Source organism: Lotus japonicus, chromosome 5, assembly GCF_012489685.1.
Source record: "Lotus japonicus ecotype B-129 chromosome 5, LjGifu_v1.2".
Taxonomy (NCBI): Eukaryota; Viridiplantae; Streptophyta; class Magnoliopsida; order Fabales; family Fabaceae; genus Lotus; species Lotus japonicus.
Window position 1 is genome coordinate 47,038,415 of NC_080045.1, and position 22,513 is coordinate 47,060,927.

The window sequence follows — 22,513 nt, forward strand, 5'->3', positions numbered from 1 at the left end:
CTTGTACATACGTTATTGATTACGCTATTGGGAACTCGGAAGGAGGTAATCGTTTACTGTCGAATTTGTTCAAATTTCCCTTTCGTACTAATTCTCAGGAAAATGCAGACAAGTACTCCCCGTGGTGCAAGTTTCATATAATCTTCGGTCAGGGCACCGACAGTCGTGGTAACCTACACACTTGCTATATCCCACTCTTGGAGTGCCAACAACTTGAAGTTCTACTACAACTAGTGCTCTAGAAGGACTACTAACCTTGCCACTTGGTTTCGGTCCAAGTGAGCCTTATCCTTCCGTAATTACTCCACCAGTTGGACAGGTTACTCCAAAGAGCTATCCTTTGGAAATTACTCCACCAGTCAGACAGGTTACTCCAGAGACTTATCCTTCCGTTGACTCCGATCAGACATCAAGATTGCCACTTAGTTCAAAACCAAGTGAGCTCCATCTCCGCTAACTCCAGTCATGCGTCCAGCCTTGCCACTTGGTTCAAAACCAAGTAAGCTCCATCTCCACTTACTACGGTTAGACGTTGAGTTTGCCACTTGGTTCAAGACCAAGTGAGCTCCATCTCCGCTAACTCCAGTCAGGCGTCGAGACTTGCCACTTGGTTCAAAACCATGTGAGCTCCGAGCGTCGAGCCTTGCCACTTGGTTAAAAACAAAGTGAGTTCCATCTCCGCTGACTCCGGTCAGGCGTCGAGCCTTTCCACTTGGTTCAAAACCAAGTGAGCTCCATCTCCGCTGACTTCGAGCCTTGCCACTTGGTTAAAAACCAACTGAGCTTCATCTCCGCTGACTTCGGTCGGGCGTCGAGCCTTGCCACTTGGTTCAAAACCAAGTGAGATCCATCTCCGCTAACTTCGGTCGGACGTCGAGCTTTGTCACTTGGTTCAAAACCAAGTGAACTCTATCTCTGCTGACTCCGGTCGGTCGTTGAGCCTTGCCACTTGGTTCAAAACCAAGTGAGCTCCATCTCCGCTGACTCCGGTCAGGTTACTCCAGGAGACCCATCCTACTGCAACTACTAGGCCGGTCAGGTTGCTCCAGGAGACCCATCCCACTGAAATTACTCTAGAGTCAACGCAGTAGTAGGGGATCCTTCCGCAATCACGCCAAAGTCAATATAAGTAAAAGACACAAGGCTCCAATTATTTTTAACCTTACATGGAGCTAGCCAGCTATTATTTTGGCTGTGTACAATTATTTTTAACCACACATGGGGCTAGCCTGCTGTTATTTTGGCTGTGTTGACATATCAAGGAAGGATTGAATGGTGAGACCTATCCAGCTTTATCAACGTCGTCTAGGGGACGACATGAGAGTGAGATAGCCGACCAACAACAAATTTCATGAAGGAAGGGGGAGACACCCGTCCGAGTGGGGACAAATTTTCTTTGGGCTTTTGTGGCTTTTCAAGGCACAAGCCTTTAGGGGGGCTGTTGACCGCTCTGCGATTTGGACTAGACAGGTTACCATCACTAGGCTGGTCAAGCTACTCCAAGAAACACACCCTGACCATTACCATCACTGGACTGGTCAAACTAATCCAAGGGACACATCCAGACCGTTTTAAGACTTGGGCCGCGTGGACATGACACAACCATAAAGACGGTCGAGTTGCTCCAAAGACCCAGCCATAAAGACAGTCAGGTTGCTCTAGAGACCCAGCCATAAAGACTGTCGGGTTGCTCTAGAGACCCAGCCATCCGCACTCACCATAAAGACTCATCCGCACTCCCCGTAAAGACGGTCGTGTTGCTCCGGAGACCCAACCATCCGCAGTCACCATATAGGCCCATCTTCCACAATCACTCTGAAGTCAACTCAGTGGTGATGGATTCAGCCGTAATCACGCGAGAGTCAACATAACACTTGGATAGGCTTTAATCCCGGCATGACCAACAGGGAAGTCAAGGAGTCCACCCTGATTAGTGCGACCTGGCCGTTTTAGTCAACTGACTGTGTAATAGGTAGGAGAGCTAGGGTTAGAGACTCACCCACTATAAAAGGGGGGCTTCTGTATGTCTAAAGATAAATATTTTCCATGGTTGAGAAATATATCAGTCTCTTTCACTTAGTCTAACCGACTGAAAAGTTCCTTCGTGAACAATATCCGTCAATAGGTTAAGAGAACTAGTTCTACCAAGTTGTAAGTATTTCCCACTCAAAGAACATTGCCTCCCATAGAATCTGTGTTAGAGTAAAAGGCTATAAGAAAGGGATGAGTGTAGTAGAAATAAAATAGAGTGATTAATAAGATAAAATTCAAAAATGTTAAAAAATTTACTTTGGATTTTAACTATTTTAAGGTATCATTAAGCACGCATGAAATTAATTTCCGCTGAACTTAATATTTAAGGAGTTCAGTTATCTATTAAATGTGCTAGAACTTGTTGGTTTTTTTTTTAGCTCTTTTCACTAAGCAAAAAGTTACATATAATAGAATATAATATTCTTTTAAGACCCATCTCGTTGATCGGCTGCTTATATTAAATTGTTTCCAAAAGTTCTAGCTCAGCGCCTTACTCTCGAAGGTAATAGATGAAAAACAATCATCTTTCGTGGGCAGTCGTAGCATGCTAGATGGAGTGGTGATAGAAAATGAGGTTGCACATGCGGTCAAGAGTGGGAAGAAGCCGCCTTCGATGATGTTCAAGGTAGACTTCGAAAATGCCTATGACACGGTGGATTGGGGGTTCCTAAGGTATATGATGCAGAGAATGAACTTCTGTGCAAAATGGATTCGGTGGATTGATGGGTGCTTGGCGTCAACATCAGTATCTGTGTTGGTCAATGGGAGTCCCTGCGAGGAATTTGGTATGAAGAGAGGGGTTAGACAAGGTGATCCCTTAGCCCCTTTCCTCTTCTTGATTGTGGTAGAAGGGTTGACAGGGTTAGTAAGAAGAGCGATGGCATTGAAAAAACTAGTGGGCTTCAAGGTGGGTAAATCAGAGGAAGTGGAGGTTACGAAACTTCAATTTGTAGATGACACACTACTTATGGGAGAAGCGACCTTCCATAATGTACTTACTACAAAGTGCATCCTCAAGTGCTTTGAATTGGCGTTGGGGCTTAAGGTTATCTTTCTTAAGAGCAGATGTGTGGGTATATCCGTACCGGAAGGTGATCTCCAATTGTTTGTGACAATTCTGAATTGCAAAGTGGTTAAACTTCCGTTCACATATCTTGGAATTCCAATAGGAGGGAACCCTAGGCGTACAACTTTATGGCAACCTATTCTAGCTAAGATGAGGTGGAAACTCTCCTCTTGGAAGCAAAAATCTTTCTCGGTGGGAGGGAGATTGTGTCTTTTCAAGTGTTCTCAGTGCTCTACCACTCTTCTTATCTTTCTTCCGGATTCCAAAAGGTCTGAATAGAGAAGCAGCAAAAATCATGAGGACTTTCCTGTGAGGGGGGGGGGGGAACCGAGGAGACTCACAAAATAGATTGGGTCAAGTGGGATGTAATATGTAGGCCATGATATGTTGGAGGACTAGGTGTTAAGAACTGGGAGGTGTTTAACAAAGCGCTTTTGGGCAAATGGAGGTGGAAATTCTTGACAAACCGTAATGACTTATGCAACAAAGTCATTTGGGCTTGGTATGGTAATAGAGATGCACACGGGACCCTAAGTGTCACGACAAGGGACTTTATATGGTGCGTGACTTGAACAAGATGTGTTTTGAGCGGAGGGATGATGGGTGTTGGTTTGACTCAGGCATTCGACGGAAAGTGGGAGGTGGTGGAATAATTAGATTTTGGAAAGATATTTGGTTTGGGGTAACACTCATCATGAATGATTTTAAGAAGCTATTTCACTTATCCGTTCAGAAAAATCACAAAGTATCGAAAATGGGAGGGAGGGGGGAAGGGTTGTGGGTGTGGTCGTTTAACTAGAGAAGAACCTTGAGCCTCCGTGAGTTGTCCTTGTGGAGGAGTTGCGTAGGAGATTGAGCTTGGTGAGCATTCATCCGCTTGTTCCTGACTCATGGATTTGGCTACCAGAAGCGGATGGTGTTTACATAGTCAAGTCTGCCTATACCCTATTGCAATCACCCCTTGTAGGAGAAACATACCATACTTAAGTATTATCTGGGCCACGCATGCTCCTTCCAATGTCCGCTTCTTCGTCTGGAGGTCGCTTCTTGACCGATTACCAACTCGTGGTAATCTGTGGAAGAGAAGAGTGTTAACCGCAGCTGAGGATGCTTGCTGCCCCAGGTGTTTGTATGATGAGGAATCGAATGACCATGCCCTGATTAAGTGCCCTGCAACATCAGAGGCATGGGCTTTGTGCTACCGGTGGCTAGGCTTAGTTACAGTTCAACCAGGAGGGGTAAAAGAACATCTACAGCACAACTGGTTTCTGTCACTATCTGCAAAACAAAGTGTGCTATTTAGAGTGATTTGGTTTGCTTTAGCTTGGTCAATTTGTCTTCACCGCAACCAGATGGTGTTCAACGAAGGGATTGTAGAAGTGAGATCGAGTATGGAAATTGCCCAAGTCAGGGCTTGGAATTGGTTATCAGTTAAGGTGCATGGCTTTAACTACTCTGTGTAGGAAGGAGTCTCTCAACAAATCCTATGTATAAGAGTAGCTTGCTAAGCTAAGAGGGTGGTTTTGAATCACGGGAAGATCTGACCTTTGTTCCCTTGCTGCCAATTCCATTTTCAATTTGCTCCAAAAACATTGAGTCGGTGGATTGAATTGATTTGGGGTTCTGTTTGTGTCATTAGATATCGAAGGAAAATGTGGGCTTTGGTTTAGCTTTCAATTTTCTCGCCCTCTTGGGCACCCTCTTGTTCCCTGCATTTTTTTTGTTCCCTTTGTTTGGGTTCTTTTACCTTCTCTTTGTTTTCCTTTTTATCTTGTTTGTATCTTGGGTTGCACCCCTTGTGCCTTTTTAATATATTCATTGACTTAACCAAAAAAAAAACTCCACAATGGAATTAGGGTTTCAAATACCATTTTTTTCAATATCAATTAGTTTTTCAATATTTATCCATTAATGTAAATATTTCCAACTCAAAAATAATTAATAGTGACTTTTTACTTTTATAATTTTTATGACCTTAGTTTTTGTTACCATCGCACTTGTAACCTTATTTGTGATATTAAATTAACTTCTCTCACAAGAGTAGTACTTCTCATTGTTGTCATTTTTTAGTAAAGAAGTGTAAAATTTTCATTAAAATCCAACAAAGGAAACTAAAAAAGAACTAACATTTTCATTGAATCATGTAATTATACCCAATTACAACATCTAGAAATGGGTTTCCTCAAACCCAAATTGATTATTGTAAAATAAGAGAAATTGGTCCAAAGTTTATGGACATGGTAATTTTAAAAGGGGGGCTGGCAGGGGCAGATTAACTTTCCCTGGCGACAGCAACAAAAAAATGGACGTGGTGCTTCTATCCCTTGTTCATTAATGCATGCTTGATGTGTGTTTCCTTCCTCGTATGCATTAGGAATCTCTTGTTCCTTTTCCATCCCTTGTGCAGCTCCTAATATATCTGTGCTCACAATAGCAAAAAGCAATACCATCAACTGTAACACCATCTTCAAAGAAGCCATTAATTATAACTCAATTTGTTTTGCAGATAAAACCAAAAAGGCTCACTTTTGATACTAAAAACAACATGTACCTATTTATATGCACTGGTGGAGTCCTAAAACAGATTATTTATTAAATCAATTCAATCGGTATAATTATTATGATTATTTGGTTTTATTTTTATTAAATACAAAATATCAACATAATGACAAATTAATTACATGTCATAAATTAGGAATGTCAATTACATAAAATATTTTAATTCAGATTATACTATATTAGTTTTATATTAAATTAATCATTTGATCCCATATTTTCATGATAAAATATAAATACTCTATATTAAAGACATTATTGTTTTTTTTTCCGGATGTAAAAAAAAACATGGTTTTTATAATTTATAATTGAGGAGGGTTCAAATTAAACCTATTAAATTGTTACAGTGTTACATTCAGTCTCAAGTCAACTGAGCTATGGTGTAAGCCGCCAGAATCTGCGAATGCTTTTCGTAGTTGTTAACGATTTCTTTCCTTAGTTATTAATTTCTAATTATCATTATACAATTTCCCCATTCTTTTCTCATTTATTGATTAAGGCTACTCTTTATGTTATTATACACCTTCAAAGGTGAAATGTGGTGAGTATATTAATCTGAATGCTTTTTCATCTCTTTGTTTTCCTTAGATCCTGCAATTGATTAAATTGGTACAAAAACTTCTACAATAGGAATAAAAAAACAAATAAAGAATTGAAAAGAATATCAATTAGATTAATGTGAATAAGAATCAGAGTTTGAGAAATATGAAGGAGAATTTTGAGTTTTATCTGTAGTGTTTATTTTATATTACAATGGATCCCAAATTTACCAAAATCTTTATGCTCTTACTAACCCGATTTTACAGTTTTTACTGCAGTCAGTTCAGGTAAAGAAGTCAAACACTCGCATGAAAAAAAGGAAAGAAAGGAGGGAGGGGGAGAGAAATGGCTAACTAAAAGTTTGGTCCCAATATAATAGGTCAAGCTTGATTTTCGTCCCTCGTGGAAGTAAATTTTGGATTTAATCCCTAGTTTTTTTTTTTTTGAGAAATACCCTTGTTTTGGTCTTCACTAAAGCTAACTTGGCATGCCTATGTGTCAAATGAAGGACCAAATTCAAATTTAGTTTTTCCCACAAGGGGCTATTATTAACACTAGGGTTGTCCAGATGGCGGATTCATGTCCAAACCTCGACTTTGGACGGGTGTAATCGACATCCAGCCAAGGACCACCATCGTCCGATCAGTATCACCGGGTTGTTCGAGTTAGGTCCTTGTGGGTTCCAATTACACTAGGTCGGTTAAATGGTAACCGATCAGAAAAAAAGGGAGAACAACCTAAATACAGAGGTTCATAATAAAGAGAAAAGCGAAGAAATGGAAGAAGATAGAAGCTTTTCATTAAAATTTCAGCGCAGTACAAGAACAACAACCATATCAACCTCAATACAACAAATGGAAGAGGAATTGTTAAAAAAGAAGAGGAACCATTGGTGGTATTGAGATAAAAGACTCGAGAATACAACGGTGTGATCAGAGGCAATGATAACATGCACATCCATTGAAGGTTCTCGATCTCGACGGCGGTGGAGCATGTGTTGGATGAACGAAGGATGAGGCACAAATTAGATCAACGGTTAAGAGTCAGTGTATCTGTGTAAATTATTAGAACTAGTGTTGGATAACAATTAGATCAACACAGTTAAGAGTCAGTTTATCTGTGTAAAGGAGAGTTCAAATTACGCATATCAAATTGTTATAGTGTTACACTCACTCTTAACCACTGATCTAATTCGTATCAAACGGTTATAATCTTTCCAAATTAGTGACTCACATGAGCGTAAACTTCCTCTCTCTATGTTGTTGCACTAAACTTGCAACCGCGATTCCTTTTATGTATTCCTTTTCCATATCTATAAGCTATTTTAAGCTTATTTTCATAAGTTGTTCAGACTAACTTATGAATAAGATTTTATGCTTATTTATAACCTATTATGAATAAGAGTTTATGCTTATCTATAACCTATTTTCAATTATGCGATAAACGCTTATTGTCATAGTTGTTTACCCAAACACAACATAAGTTTGGCCATAGAATTTTAGAATCATGTTCTCCCTAAATTTGAGCAAGAGTATTCACTCAATCCAGGTGGTGTTGCACGGTACTAGTTGAATCTTTTAGAGTTGTTGTGCAATGTGGACACAATTAGTGGAGGTACCTACAAAGGCACTCTGACTCTCAAGTTAGCGTATGAGTGAAGAAAGAAAAGTTTCTAGTCTTAGAAAAACAATGAGATAGCAAATGAATAATGCTTATGTAAATAAATGATCAAACATATACACATATATCACAATGCGGCCTGTAATTGAGGCAAAGCCCTCAAGGAAGGCTTCCGAGATAATTTTCCACAATTGGGAAACCCTTAGTTTCTTAATGTTTGTGCCGGCCTTTTTTTATCGGATAGATGTTAGATGAGAGAAATATTTCTTTGGTCATCTTAATTCAGCCAACACGGCATTCACTAGGATGTGATTCCTTTGGGTCATCAATAACAATGTTGGTCCTAATAGCCATTTTGACATGTAATGCAATCCTTCCCTTACATTTTTCACCATTCACATCAACCCAGAGTTTCACAATACTTTTGTTGAGGATTGACTCAAGTCTTACAGGAATATACATATAGCAAGAATAGTAATGCTTATGAAGTTAATAACACACATGTATTTATAGAGCACTCTGTGAACAGTAATTAAGGCACTTGGTCTTAGTGATGCCTTTGTGGAAGACTTTTGAGATAGTTGGCTACGCTTGAGAAATCTATAACTGCTTAATGATTGTTCTGCTTTATTTTGTTCGAGTGGCTATGGAACAATATAAAACTTGTTCTGGTCATACTGGCTCACCAACTTGGTCTTAACTTGCTTAATGATTTGCTTGAGTGTATTTTAAATTGCAATGTTCTCTCTTAGATATTTATTCCTTTCTTCAGCCTTTATATACTCCAAGCTTCACATGATGTTTCCGTTGAAAGATTCTATCCGTTGGAGGGTAATTCTGGAATTTCCAGAACCTATTGTGACTTGAGGATTGACTCAAGTCTTACAGGAATATACAGATAGCAAGAAGAGTAATGCTTATGTAGTTAATTGAACACACATGTATTTATAGAGCACTCTATGAAAAGTAACTAAGGCACTTGGTCTAAGTGATGCCTTTGTGGAAGACTTTTGAGATAGTTGGATACGCTTGAGAAATCTATAACTGCTTAATGATTGTTCTGCTTTATTTTGCTCGAGTGGCTATTGAACAGTATAAAACTTGTTCTGGTCATACTGGCTCACCAACTTGCTATTAACTTGGTTTTGAAACCTTTAAGACGTCCAAGATGATATTGAGTCATGTAGCCATTTAGGTCGGCCATGACAAGTAGCATCCAAACTCAACACGACTCTAATGAATGACATCTCCACCAAAGGAGAAAAATAATATCGTTAAATTCAAGAAGTGAAGTGCGACGTGTACTGAAGGTATGAAAAACGGTAGAAAGGGGGGGGGGGGGTTTGAATAACGTTTTCAAGATAAAGCTTCCACCTTAAAGATTTTGACAAATCTTTCGAGAACTTAAGTGCTATAGATAAGAGATAGAAAAGTACACAAGGATTTTATCCTGGTTCACTTGATAAATCACTCAAGCTACTCCAGTCCACCCGTTAAGGTGATTTCTTCCTTCTTAGAATGAAGGCAATCCACTAATCAGGTAAGAGTTACAACTGCACTTGAAACCTACAAGTTGTAAGATCAAGATTTGGTCATGTGGTACAACTCTATGTTTTGATGATAACAAGTATTTATTTGTGGATGAACAGCTATGATACTCTAATGTTTGTCTTGAGTGTTTTGACAAACAGGTTCTGATTCTGACACCAGAAGATATATTCGTCAGAAGTTCTGAAGATCAGAGGATCTGAAGATCAGAGGATCTGAGGATCAGAGGATCAGAGGATCAGAAGATCAGAGGATCAGAGGATCAGAAGATCAGAGGATCAGAAGATCTGAGGATCAGAAGATCTGAAGACCAGAAGCTCTGAGGGACCAGAGGCTCTGAAGGTTCAGAAGCTCTGAAGGTCCAGAAGCAGAAGTTACGAAGGTCAGAGGATCCAAGCATCCCTCTGACTCTGATCACCAAGCTTCACAAGTTCCAACACGAAGCATAACTCTGATCAGAAGTCAATGGTTAAAGGCAAATGTCTCTATCGAGAAGTACAAGAGCAGTGTACTATTCTGAAAAGCCTACCTACCAAGGTTCAGCCACAGCAGGTTCTGGAAGTTCCAGAAATGCCCTCCAACGGTCATATTCTCTCAACAGAAATATCCTTTGCACCTTGGACTATAAAAGGCTGAAGAAAAGAAGAAAGCAGTGGAAGAGAGAAATCAAGAGCTGCAATACAAGAAAAGATTCAAGCCTCTACTTTCTTCATCTATTCTTATTTGGTTTACACTCAGCTTATTTAGAAGCAAACCTTTGTAAACACCAACCTCAAACAGTTGTTTGATTTTCCTTAAGGGACCGGGTAGGTCAGTATCCTTAAGAAGACTAAGAGAGTGAATCTTAGTGGTGATTCCTTTAGGAGATCAAGGTTGATCGGATCCTAGAGAAGACTAAGAGAGTGAATCTTAGTGATAGCTAAGTCAGTGTATTGTTAGTCACTTGTAGGTTTCAAGTGCAGTTGTAACAATTATCTGATTAGTGGATTGCCTTCATTCTAAGAAGGAAGAAATCACCTTAACGGGTGGACTGGATTAGCTTGAGGGATTTATCAAGTGAACCAGGATAAAATACTTGTGTGATTTTCTCTTCTCTCTATCTTTATCCGCTGCACCATCTATCTTAGAGAAACCGAAAAGATTTACTTTAAATCTTAAGGGGAAAGTTTTTATATTAAAAACACTATTCAACCCCCCCCTTCTAGTCGTTTTTCACACCTTCAATTGGTATCAGAGCGCAAGTTCTGATTACCACACTTAACAGTGTTCAGTAGATCCGGGCCAGTGTGAAAAACTCATGGATTCCACCACTACTACGAGCAAATATCAATACAGTGCAAGACCACCTATCTTTGATGGTCAGAGATTTGATTTTTGGAAAGATAGAACCAAGAGCTTCTTTCTTGGCTTTGATCCTGATCTTTGGGATTTTGTTGTTGATGGCTACACCCCTCATGTGATGAACATGGTGTAAAGATCCCAAGGGAGAAGATGAGTGAAGATCAAAAGAAGAAGTTCAGAGATCATCACCGATCAAGAGCTATTCTGCAAAGTGCCATTTCATATGAAGAATATGAGAAAATTACTGATCGTGATTCCGCCAAGGGCATCTTTGAATCCTTGAAGATGTCTCATGAAGGAAACAAGAAAGTGAAAGAATCAAAGGCACTGTCTTTGATCCAGAAATATGAATTCTTCCAAATGGAAACTGACGAATCCATTGAAGATATGTTTTCCAGATTCCAGTTGATTATTGCTGGAATAAGACCCCTCAGCAATAGCTACACCACTGTGGATCATGTCATGAGGATCCGTAGAGGTCTTCCTGAAAGCTGGATGCCTTTGATAACTTCCTTGGAGCTAACTAGAGATGTTGAGCAGATGAGTTTGGAAGAACTCATAAGCATACTGAAGTGTCATGAACTAAAGCGTGCTGAACATCAAGATCACAAGAAGAAGTCTATTGCCTTGAAATCCAAATCTGAAAAGGCTAAGGCTCTCCAAGCAGAAGCAGAAGAATCTGAAGAAGCCTCTGAAGATTCTGATGAAGATGAGCTGACTCTGATATCCAGAAAGCTCAACTGCATCTGGAAGCACAGGCAGAGCAAATTCAAAGGCTCATCAAAGGACAAAAAGTCAAAGAAGCATTTCAAGACCAAGAAGAGTCTGATGGTGACTTTTGATGAATCAGAGTCAGAGGATGTTGACTCTGATGGTGAAGTCCAAGGACTCATGGCTATTGTCAAAGACAAAGGAGCAGAGTCAAAGGAAGCTGTTGACTCTGACTCAGCATCAGAAGGAAATCCAGACTCTGACGATGAAAATGAGGTATTTGATTCTTTCTCAACCTCTGAACTTAAAGATGCTTTGTCTGAAATTATGGATAAATATAACTCTCTCTTGACTAAGCATAAAAGGTTGAAAAAGAATTTCTCTGCTGCCTCTGAAACTTCTGTTGAACATGAGAAAATCATATCTGATTTGAAAAATGATAACCATGCTTTAGTTAATTCTAACTCTGTGCTTAAGAATCAAATTGCTAAGTTAGAAGAAGTTATTGCCTGCGATGCCTCTGATAGTAAGCATGAATCTAAGTATGAAAAATCTTTTCAAAGATTCCTGGCTAAAAGCGTAGATAGAAGCTTAATGGCTTCATTGATCTATGGCGTGAGCAGAAATGGAATGTGTGGCATTGGGTATTCTAAACCAATTAGAAATGAGCCCTCTGTGCCTAAAGCTAAATCTTTGTATGAATGCTTTGTTCCCTCTGGTACCATATTGCCTGACCCTGTACCTGCTGAAGCTGCTAAACCTCCTCTTATAAAGGGATCTTTCTCCATGTCTAAATATCATGCAAAAATTCCTGTATATTATCCTGTTGAAAGACCCAAAGTTGTCAGAACTTCTAGGCTAACTAACAAGAAAGGACCCAGAAAGTGGGTACCTAGGGATAAGATTATATATGTTGCAGATATCTTCAATAGGTCCATCGAAACTCCAACCATGGAACTTGGACAGTGGATGCAAGCAACACATGACGGGAGAAAGGCATATGTCCCAAGATCCAAAACTTGAACCTGAAGGTGAAGTTAATCTTGGAGGCATCAGTAGAGTAAGATTTGGTCAAGTCAAAGCTAGCTGAAAAAGCTTGTAGAGATGAGCATGACCGTTTCAGAAAGAAACAAAGACTCAGAACTTGACGAACCAGAAGCAACAACATCAGAAGATGCTACTACAACTTCTGACTTGCGTCATCAGAAGAAGAGTAGGTTCCTAGCTTCTCATTCTGGAGTATCTGAAGATGAAATTTTGTCCAGAACGGAGATGTCACCAGAACCACACTTCTACTCTCATCAGAAGATATGCTAATCAGAAGCCAAGTATCCCTTGGTATTCCTTCTGAGGGGGAGTATTTCGTCTTTTGCTCTTACTATTTTTTCCCACCTTCATTCTTTTTGCTTATGACAAAAAGGGGGAGAACTTATAGTATCTTGACAACTCCTATATTATTTAGCTCAGAATCTAGATATTACTAACATTGATATTAAGTATTAGATTCAGGGGGAGCTTAGCTCAGAATCAAGCACGAGTCTTGGATTCAGAAGGAGCAAGATAAACTATACACATCAGGATAAGTTTTAACTCTGATACCTTATACTCTGAGTGTATTCAGTTTATTTGTTTAGAGTTGTTCATCAAAATACATGGTTTTGTCATCATCAAAAAGGGGGAGATCTTAAGATCAAGATTTGGTCATGTGGTACAACTCTATGTTTTGATGATAACAAGTATTTATTTGTGGATGAACAACTATGATACTCTAATGTTTGTCTTGAGTGTTTTGACAAACAGGTTCTGATTCTGACACCAGAAGATATATTCGTCAGAAGTTCTGAAGATCAGAGGATCTGAAGATCAGAGGATCTGAGGATCAGAGGATCAGAGGATCAGAAGATCAGAGGATCAGAGGATCAGAAGATCAGAGGATCAGAAGATCTGAGGATCAGAAGATCTGAAGACCAGAAGCTCTGAGGGACCAGAGGCTCTGAAGGTTCAGAAGCTCTGAAGGTCCAGAAGCAGAAGTTACAAAGGTCAGAGGATCCAAGCATCCCTCTGACTCTGATCACCAAGCTTCACAAGTTCCAACACGAAGCATAACTCTGATCAGAAGTCAATGGTTAAAGGCAAATGTCTCTATCGAGAAGTACAAGAGCAGTGTACTATTCTGAAAAGCCTACCTACCAAGGTTCAGCCACAGCAGGTTCTGGAAGTTCCAGAAATGCCCTCCAACGGTCATATTCTCTCAACAGAAATATCCTTTGCACCTTGGACTATAAAAGGCTGAAGAAAAGAAGAAAGCAGTGGAAGAGAGAAATCAAGAGCTGCAATACAAGAAAAGATTCAAGCCTCTACTTTCTTCATCTATTCTTATTTGGTTTACACTCAGCTTATTTAGAAGCAAACCTTTGTAAAAACCAACCTCAAACAGTTGTTTGATTTTCCTTAAGGGACCGGGTAGGTCAGTATCGTTAAGAAGACTAAGAGAGTGAATCTTAGTGGTGATTCCTTTAGGAGATCAAGGTTGATCGGATCCTAGAGAAGACTAAGAGAGTGAATCTTAGTGATAGCTAAGTCAGTGTATTGTTAGTCACTTGTAGGTTTCAAGTGCAGTTGTAACAATTATCTGATTAGTGGATTGCCTTCATTCTAAGAAGGAAGAAATCACCTTAACGGGTGGACTGGATTAGCTTGAGGGATTTATCAAGTGAACCAGGATAAAATACTTATGTGATTTTCTCTTCTCTCTATCTTTATCCGCTGCACCATCTATCTTAGAGAAACCGAAAAGATTTACTTTAAATCTTAAGGGGAAAGTTTTTATATTAAAAACACTATTCAACCCCCCCTTCTAGTCGTTTTTCACACCTTCACAAGTGACTAACAATTACACTGACTTAGCTCACACTAAGATTCACTCTCTTAGTCTTCTCTAGGATCCGATCAACCTTGATCTCCTAAAGGAACTAAACAAACTGTTTATCAAAGAATTGTTTACAAGAGATTTGCTTCTAAAAAGCTAATAGTAAACTCAATGAATTTCAGATGAAAGAAAGCTTAGAAGAATTTGAATTTGTCTTGCGCGTATGTGAATGCTTCTAGCCGCTTCTTTCAGTCTTCAGCCTCTTTATATACTCCAAGGATTAGGGTTGAGCGTTGCATGGGAAATGCTACCGTTGGAGGGCAGTTCTGGAAAATCCAGCTTCTGCTGTGTCTGAGACTGTTAGGTAGGTCGTCAGGAAGGTACAGTTGCTTTTGTACTTGGATAGCGACTTGACCTTTAAACCTAGGAGACTTCTGATCAGGAGAAAGCTTCATGTTGGAACTTGTGAAGCCGGTTGATCAGAGTCAGAGGGAAAGCCCAGATCCTCTGACCATTGTTTCTTCTGATTCTGAACTCAGAGGGAAGTACATGGTCTTCAGAGTATCTTGCTTCTGGACATCAGAATTTCACTAATCAGCTTCTGGATCTTCAGAGTCTTCTACACCATCAGAATATCTGAGCCTTCAGTGTTTCTTAGTTATCAGACTTTCTGGATCTTCAGAACTTCTAGTGACTGAGTCCACATCAGAGTTTGTATAACTTCAGAACTTCTGAAGCTTTTCCACTGTTCATACTGAACATGGTGAATGCGAAAGCGTTGCTTGGGTCGCTCTTTATACACAGTGCTTCTGATTTGTGTGAGATTGAGTTGAGGTCAGAGCCTGTAAATAGCACACTCAGAAAAACACGTTAGAGTACCACAATTTTTCATATCAAAAGGTTAACTTGTAATCATCAAAACATAGAGTTGTACTACTAGATCAAAACTTGATCTTACATGTACGACTTCGTCACGAGAATATTGTTGGTTTTTTGACCGGAGGAGGCTGGTTCATCTCCACCTCCACGTGATAAGAATTTTGGTAAACTTGTTCTTCGTAGATTGTAATTGGTTGCCCTTCCAGCAAAGGAGTACAGTTTTCTTATTTTCTTCTAGTACTCACCATGGTAGAGTTGTATAGGATTATGATTTATCTTTCCTCAAAGATGACGTCAATGTTTGGGTCTAAAATTACCGAATGTGAGCATGAACGTAGGTTTGACAAATGGCCTTCTGAACGGGGGTTTTATCCGTGGACTTGGGAAGGGTGGCAAACACCTGGCGCCAGAAGGCGACGATTTCCCCCTCGCCAAGGGGAAGTCCTCCAGAGGGAGGAGGGGTCGACCTGAGGCGGAGATGCAGGAGCAGTGCTTCGGGATCGAGAAGATTTTTTAATACGGGGTGGGGAAGTCATTCTTGCCAAGGGAAAAAATGGGAATGAAGATGGAAGAGTGTGCTAGGGTGTCGATTTTAGCAGGTTATGAGGATTCCAGAAGCGGTGAATGATGGAGCAAGGGGGAATTTAAAAGTTAAGGTGAGTAGGGGGAATATAAAAGTTAAGGTGGTGAGTAACGGTTGGGAAATCGTGTCCCATCGTGGCAAGATGAAATGATTACACTGGGGAACGTGACGCGGTTTTTGGGGGAACGGGAACGGCACATTAAATGAAAAATTGCAATGGCTGAAGTTCATTGGTTTGAATTCAAATTGACAGGCTTTATTATGATTTGAAGGGACATATCGGAGATAGCGGTTGAGTTTCTACAGATTCGTTGACCTTTGTACTATTTCAGTACATTACATGTGGCTTACACGCATCAATTCATCATGGTCCATGACGATCACTGCTGAAGCGGGGCGAGGGAGCCAAGCACTGTCGCCACGAGCCCACTTGTGGACTCATGGGATTGAAGGAACTTGCTGGGGAAATCCAAAAAATCAATCTTAGGCTTTAGTTGTCAAGCCATGTTGGCGATTGTTTTGAGTCATTAGGCTTTAGCACTAGTTAGTTTTCTCATAATCGTCGCCTCAGGTTTCTTCTTAAAAGACACACTCAGCTCTCATGCTTCGAGCTCGGTGTCTTGTGGACTGGGCGAGACCCTAGGGTCCCTCGCCCATGCGCGCCAGCCCGGGGCAGCGTGCAAGCTAGGGAATTGGGCCTTCTCCCGAGAGGCCCAACTGGCCCATTAAGAGAAATTAGGGGCGCCAAGCTCAACCCCCAAATCTATAAATAGGGGACGGTTACCAATTGAAAGGGACTCTTAGCTCATTTGAGAAATAAAAGCTTGAAATTCAGTTACTTTCTCTCTCTAAGCGGTTACGCTCTAAACTCTCTCTAGATTCTCACATCACGATCCTTTCGCTATGGGTACCGTACCTCATCTCTATGTTCTTGGATAGAACAAAATGAATAGGTTATGTGGTACATGTGGTTTAAACAATCTGGTCTCTGTTAGTTGTGGGGGTTCGGGGAACTCGAGAAGCGGTGGATTGGCTTGTATGTGGAGAGAGCGGGTTGAGGTTCAGCTGTCATCTTTCTCTTTGAATTATATGGATATCACAATTTCATAGGGGAGTGGAGGGAGGATCTGGTGTGCAACTGGTATTTATGGGTATCAAGAGAATCACAAAAAGCACCTGACTTGCAGTCTTATTAATCAGCTTGGCTTAGCAGGTTCAAATCCACAATGGTTAGTTTTCGGTGATTTTAATCCGGTGGCTACTGTCAATGAGAAGAAAAGGGGTGCTCCTCCTAATTTTAATCATGTTGAGCTGTTCCGAGACACATTGCATAGTTGCGGGTTGCATGATTTGGGTTTACTTGGTGTAATCGTCACGAAGGAATGGGTACGATTATGGCAAGGTTGGATATATTTCTTAGGACTGTGCAGTGGAAGGATTTCTTCCCTAGAGCACAGGTTTATCATCTCCCTAGGTTGATGTCTGATCATATGCCTTTTATTCTTGATCTGGAGCCGAGGGCGAGGAGTCATCGAGGAATGGGTGGCCGTAAAATTCTAAGGTTTTAGGAATGTTGGTTGAGAGATGATGATTGTGACGTTGTGGTTCATTATGCATGGCATGGAGGAAGGAGGGTAGATGTGTATGACAAGGTCAATTGTTGTTTTCAAGATCTGTGCAAGTAGGCAAAAAGGAGGTTTGGTAATGTGCCTAAGAAAATTATGGATGTCAAGCAAGAGCTTCAGGAATTGATGGGGCATGAGGGGGAAGATGGTTTCATGGCTCGCATTAAATTGTTGGAGGAGGGACTTGATGATCTTTTGAAGATTAAAGAGGTTTGGTGGGCCCAAAGATCCCGGGCTACGTGGCTTCGTCATGGAGATAAAAATACAAAAAAAATTCACCTCAAAGCCTCGCAGCGGAAGGAGGGGAATCGGATTTATGAGCTTAAGGATGATTTCAGGATGATTGTTGATAGGGAGGAGCACATAGCACATGTTCTTCTTGATTTCTTTTCTTATTTGTTCTCATCTTCCATACCTTTAGATGCTTCTCAGAATTATGATGTGGTGAGGGGTCTGGTGACTAGTGAGATGATGTCTGTTTTTGAAGCGGAGTATACACATGAGAAGGTTTGGCAAGCGCTTAAGCTAATGAAATCGAATGCTGCTCCTGGACCAGATGGTTTACCTGCTCTTTTTTATCAAAAGGTATTGGCCTGTCATTGGTGATGAGATATTTCTTGATGTGCTTGTTGTGTTGAATAAGGGAGAGGATCCACAAAGGTTTAATGAGACTTTTCTTTGTCTGATTCCCAAGGTCAAGAAGCCAAAGCAAGCTAGCGAGTTTCGTCCCAGTTCTCTTTGCAATGTTTTCTTTAAAATAATTACAAAGACTGTGGCGAATCGAATGAAGCTTGTCCTTCCTCGTATTGTGATGCCTTTTTAGAGTGCTTTTGTTCCTGGGAGACTAATAAAAAATATCTCTCTAATTACCTTTGACATCTTTCACTATATGAGGAAAAAGAAGACTAAGAAGTAATGGGTGGTTGGTCTAAAGCTTGACATGGAAAAGGCCTATGATCGGATTGAGTGGCACTTTCTGGAAGCTGTCCTTACTTCTATGGGGTTCCGTGATAGGATGATAAGCCTTATTATGAGGTGTGTCACTATTGCAAGTTTTTCAGTGTTGCTGAATGGTAGACCAAGGAGATTATTCATGCCTCTAGGGGATTGAGGCAAGGGGATCCGCTATCGTCGTATCTGTTTATTCTTTGTGCGGAGGTTTTTCTAGCCTTATTCTGAAGTCTCAGGAGAGGAATGTTATTCATGGGGTCAAAATTGCTAGGCAGGCTCATGAGATTTCTCACCTTTTTTTGCTAATGATAGCATAGTCTTTTTCAAGGCCAATTTGTAGGAGGTGGAGGTGGAGGTGGAGGTGATGCACCAGTTTCTATTAGAATATCAACAAACCTTAGGACAGCTCATTAACTTGGATAAATGTGAACTCTCTTTTAGCTGAAATGTTCCACAAGATTGTAAGCATGCCCTTCAGGGAAGATTACAGATTAAGGCCGTGGAGAGTCACTCCAAGTAACTTGGGTTGCCAACTTTTGTGGGAAGGTCCAAACAGCAAGTCTTCAGATTCGTACAGGATAGCGCATGGAAGAAATTGAAGTAATGGAAGGAGAAATTAGTCTCTTCTGCAAGGAGGGAGGTGCTTATTAAATCAGTTGCTCATGCGATTCCCACTTATGTTATGGGTTGTGCACTTGTGCTATACAGTTTGGCGGGCTTGCAATCAGACTTGCTTTGAGGATAGGAATGTGGATGAGCGACAAGCTGCATTGTTTGCGATCTCAGAGTTACAGAAGTATCAAGTTGCTCGCCTCGCTTTGGGTCAGACATTTCCCGTTTCAGATCAGCGTGTGGATCCCCGTTGAGCCGTTTCACCAAGATGAATGTGGATGTTGAACAGGTACCCTCTGGCTGGAGAAATGGTGTGGTTCTCATGAACAGTGGGGGGGGGGGGGTATACTTAGCAGCTTCATTGGAATGTCGATTTGATTATGGCACTGAATTTATAGAAGCGATGGACGTGTTTAGAGGGATGCAACTGGCGATTGAGTATAATTTCCTGGTGTTATCAGTTGAATCCGATTCTGAGATAGTAATCAAGGCTATTAATGGTCATGTGCTGAACAATTCATATCTGATGCCACTGGTCCAGTAAATTAGGCACTTGATTCCTACGTTTTCATCTATTTCTTTTAAGCATGTTTATAGAGAAGCTAATATGGTAGCTCATAATTTAGCAAAGTAATCGGATACTCAAGGTGATGAGGTCTGGTTGGATAATATCCCTGTAGTTTTCAATTCTTGTATTCGCTCAGATGTACTGGCTTTTCTATTTCAATGAATTATCTTTTTCCATAAAAAAAATATACAAGTAGGCTTTCACGATTTTTTTATCTTTCCCGAACGAAGCCCAAAACCCAAGAGACTCTTTGTTTTAGCTCTTGTAAGTAGAAAAGTAATAAATGAAATAATATAAAAATATTTGAGTTATAGAAATGCAAAAATAGGAAACAGTTTTAACACCATTGGTGTGAAATTTCCATAAAACTATTATTGAAAATCACTTCCACAGGATACATTTCTCAAAATCATTTTCACATAAGTAATTACACACTTTCCCAAAAATCATTTTTAATCCTCACTCATGCGAATGTCAGAATGAAGCATATTTTGTGGTCAATCATTTACCGCTTATAATTAGTGCGAACAGTTTTAGCGATGAGATTAGTCACTACTTTCCGCGGTATATACCCTTGTCTCAAAGAATCATTTTAAAGATCATCATAGAAATTCTTTTGAGACAAAGCATTCTAAAATTAAAATCAAACAACTTCAAAGCTTAAGAGTAAAAAATCGAACCGGCCAAATAAAAGTAAAATTTTCTTAAATTAGTTCCTTTTTAAAAAAAATTAATAAAACTCTTCTTAAAAAAATCTCTTCTAAATTGAAAAATTAGAATATTACCATTTCTTCAATATTAATTAGTTTTCAATATTTTTGGCATTATGTAAATATTTCAAAATCAAACTATTAGCGGCGATTTCAATGTTTTTCATTACTTGATTAGTTCCCCATCACTCAATACGCTGACCGTGAGGTGAAAAATTAATTTCATAGCTTCGTTTTTCTTTCCATGGCTTCGGAATCCCCAGTTGCAATATATAAAATTAACTTCTCGCGCAATACTATACTCTCATGGTACGTATATGCGCTCTATGTATGTTCTCATTCTCTAACAAACATATTTAGAGTTTTCACAAAAATGCTAGCTTCAAAGGAAATTAAAAAAGAACCACACTTTTCTTTGAATAATGTCAATCACATTATTACACGCAGAATAGCTCTTCCTCAAAACGAAATTGATTATTGTTATAAAACTAGAGGAAGGGGTAATGTTTTAGACATTGTAGTTTGAGGGGGGGCAACATAATACATTCTTTTTGGGGCAGCAAAGAAAACCACTTGTAGTACCAATTCGTTGTACATTACCAGTCCCTTGTGTATTTCCTGTGCCGTGTGGGTTAGCAGTCTCTTGTGCTCTTTCTATTCCTTGTGCAACAATTGCTAAATCAATACTCACAATGGAAAAAAGTAGCACCATCACCTTCAACACCATTTTCAAAGAAATTTCCATTATATCTCAATTTTTACAAATAAAACCAAAGGTTCACTTCTAATGCTTAAGAATAATCTATATCTATTTATATGCACATGGAGAATCCTAAAAATACAATTTATTAAATTAATTTAATATTTATTATTATTATTTAATTTTATATCTTAAATATAAGGTCCTAAATTAATATCAAATATTCATAGCATGTCATAAAGTTTGGAATGTCAATTACATAAAATATTTTAATTCAGATTATACTATATATTATTAATAATAATAATATTATATTGAATAAATAATTTGATCAGATATTTTCACCATAGACCAAATCAAATCTTTTTTTCTTATCAAATCAAATCTTCTCAAATCTTATCAAATTTTTAAAATATGGAAGTTTATTATGATTTTTGACTTTAATTTTAATTAAAAGAATAAGATATTTTCTGATTTGGCGGAATTCAATTGGATGTCTATGTAAAACTATTTTACACTGTCAGTGCATATCCATTAAACTCTTAAAATATATCCCGCAGAATGATCATTGTCTTATCCTACTATCCTTTAAAAAAAATCCATATGTATAGTTATATTTATATTTATAATATTTTTATTCTATACAATATATAATTTCCGAAACCAAAAATGGGCAACTCTGACAAGTGTCACTCCTCATTCTATGTCTTTCTTAATAAGTTTTCTCTCTCATACTATAATTAGTAAGTAGATGTTGTCATATTTATATTCTTTTTTTTAGTAATTTAAATAATAAATAATTCTATATTTTCAAAAATAATTAATGTATTAATATTGCATTTAATAACTATTAATGACATTAAAATAATTAACAACAGTCAATTATGGTTTTTTTCGAAAAATAACTATTGTATTAATTTGACATTTAATGGTTTTTAATGACATTTGTATAATTAACAAAAGTCAATTGTGACTTTTCTACCATTAAGATCTATGCTTACAAAGTTACTTTAATGATTACTAGTGTTTTTTTTCCCGTGCGTTGCACGAAGAATATGTCTATTGTATTTGATATATCAATTAATCATGAATGTGATTATGTGTGTTTTTTTATATCTTAGATAATTAGGGCAAATCTTTTAAAATTCGGTTTCAAGACCTGTTTTAGAATTAGGAAACACGTGTCAACAAAAGATAAGTAGGAGAAGATGATGCAGTATCTTAGATAATTAGGAAAAATATTTTAAATTTTAATGGATTATAATCTCAACATTACATTTTTTTTTATATTGTGGATCATGAGAAAGAATAAAAGGAGAAATCACGGATTCATGTAAATATGTAGTAAATTAGGCTTGAGATTTTTCCTAATTTAAAGAGATAATAAAAACGGTTTCAAGATTTGTTTTGGAAATAAATTTAGTAAGGAGTAATCTAGGTAAATCTTCGATAATTAGGGCAAATCTTTTAAAATTCGGTTTCAAGATAAAATAACACAACATAAGAGAATCTATCAAATGGAATGACACGTGAATTTTTATTTATGAGAATTAACCTGAAAATTACATGTGAGATTTTTTTAGAGTATTAATTAATTTAA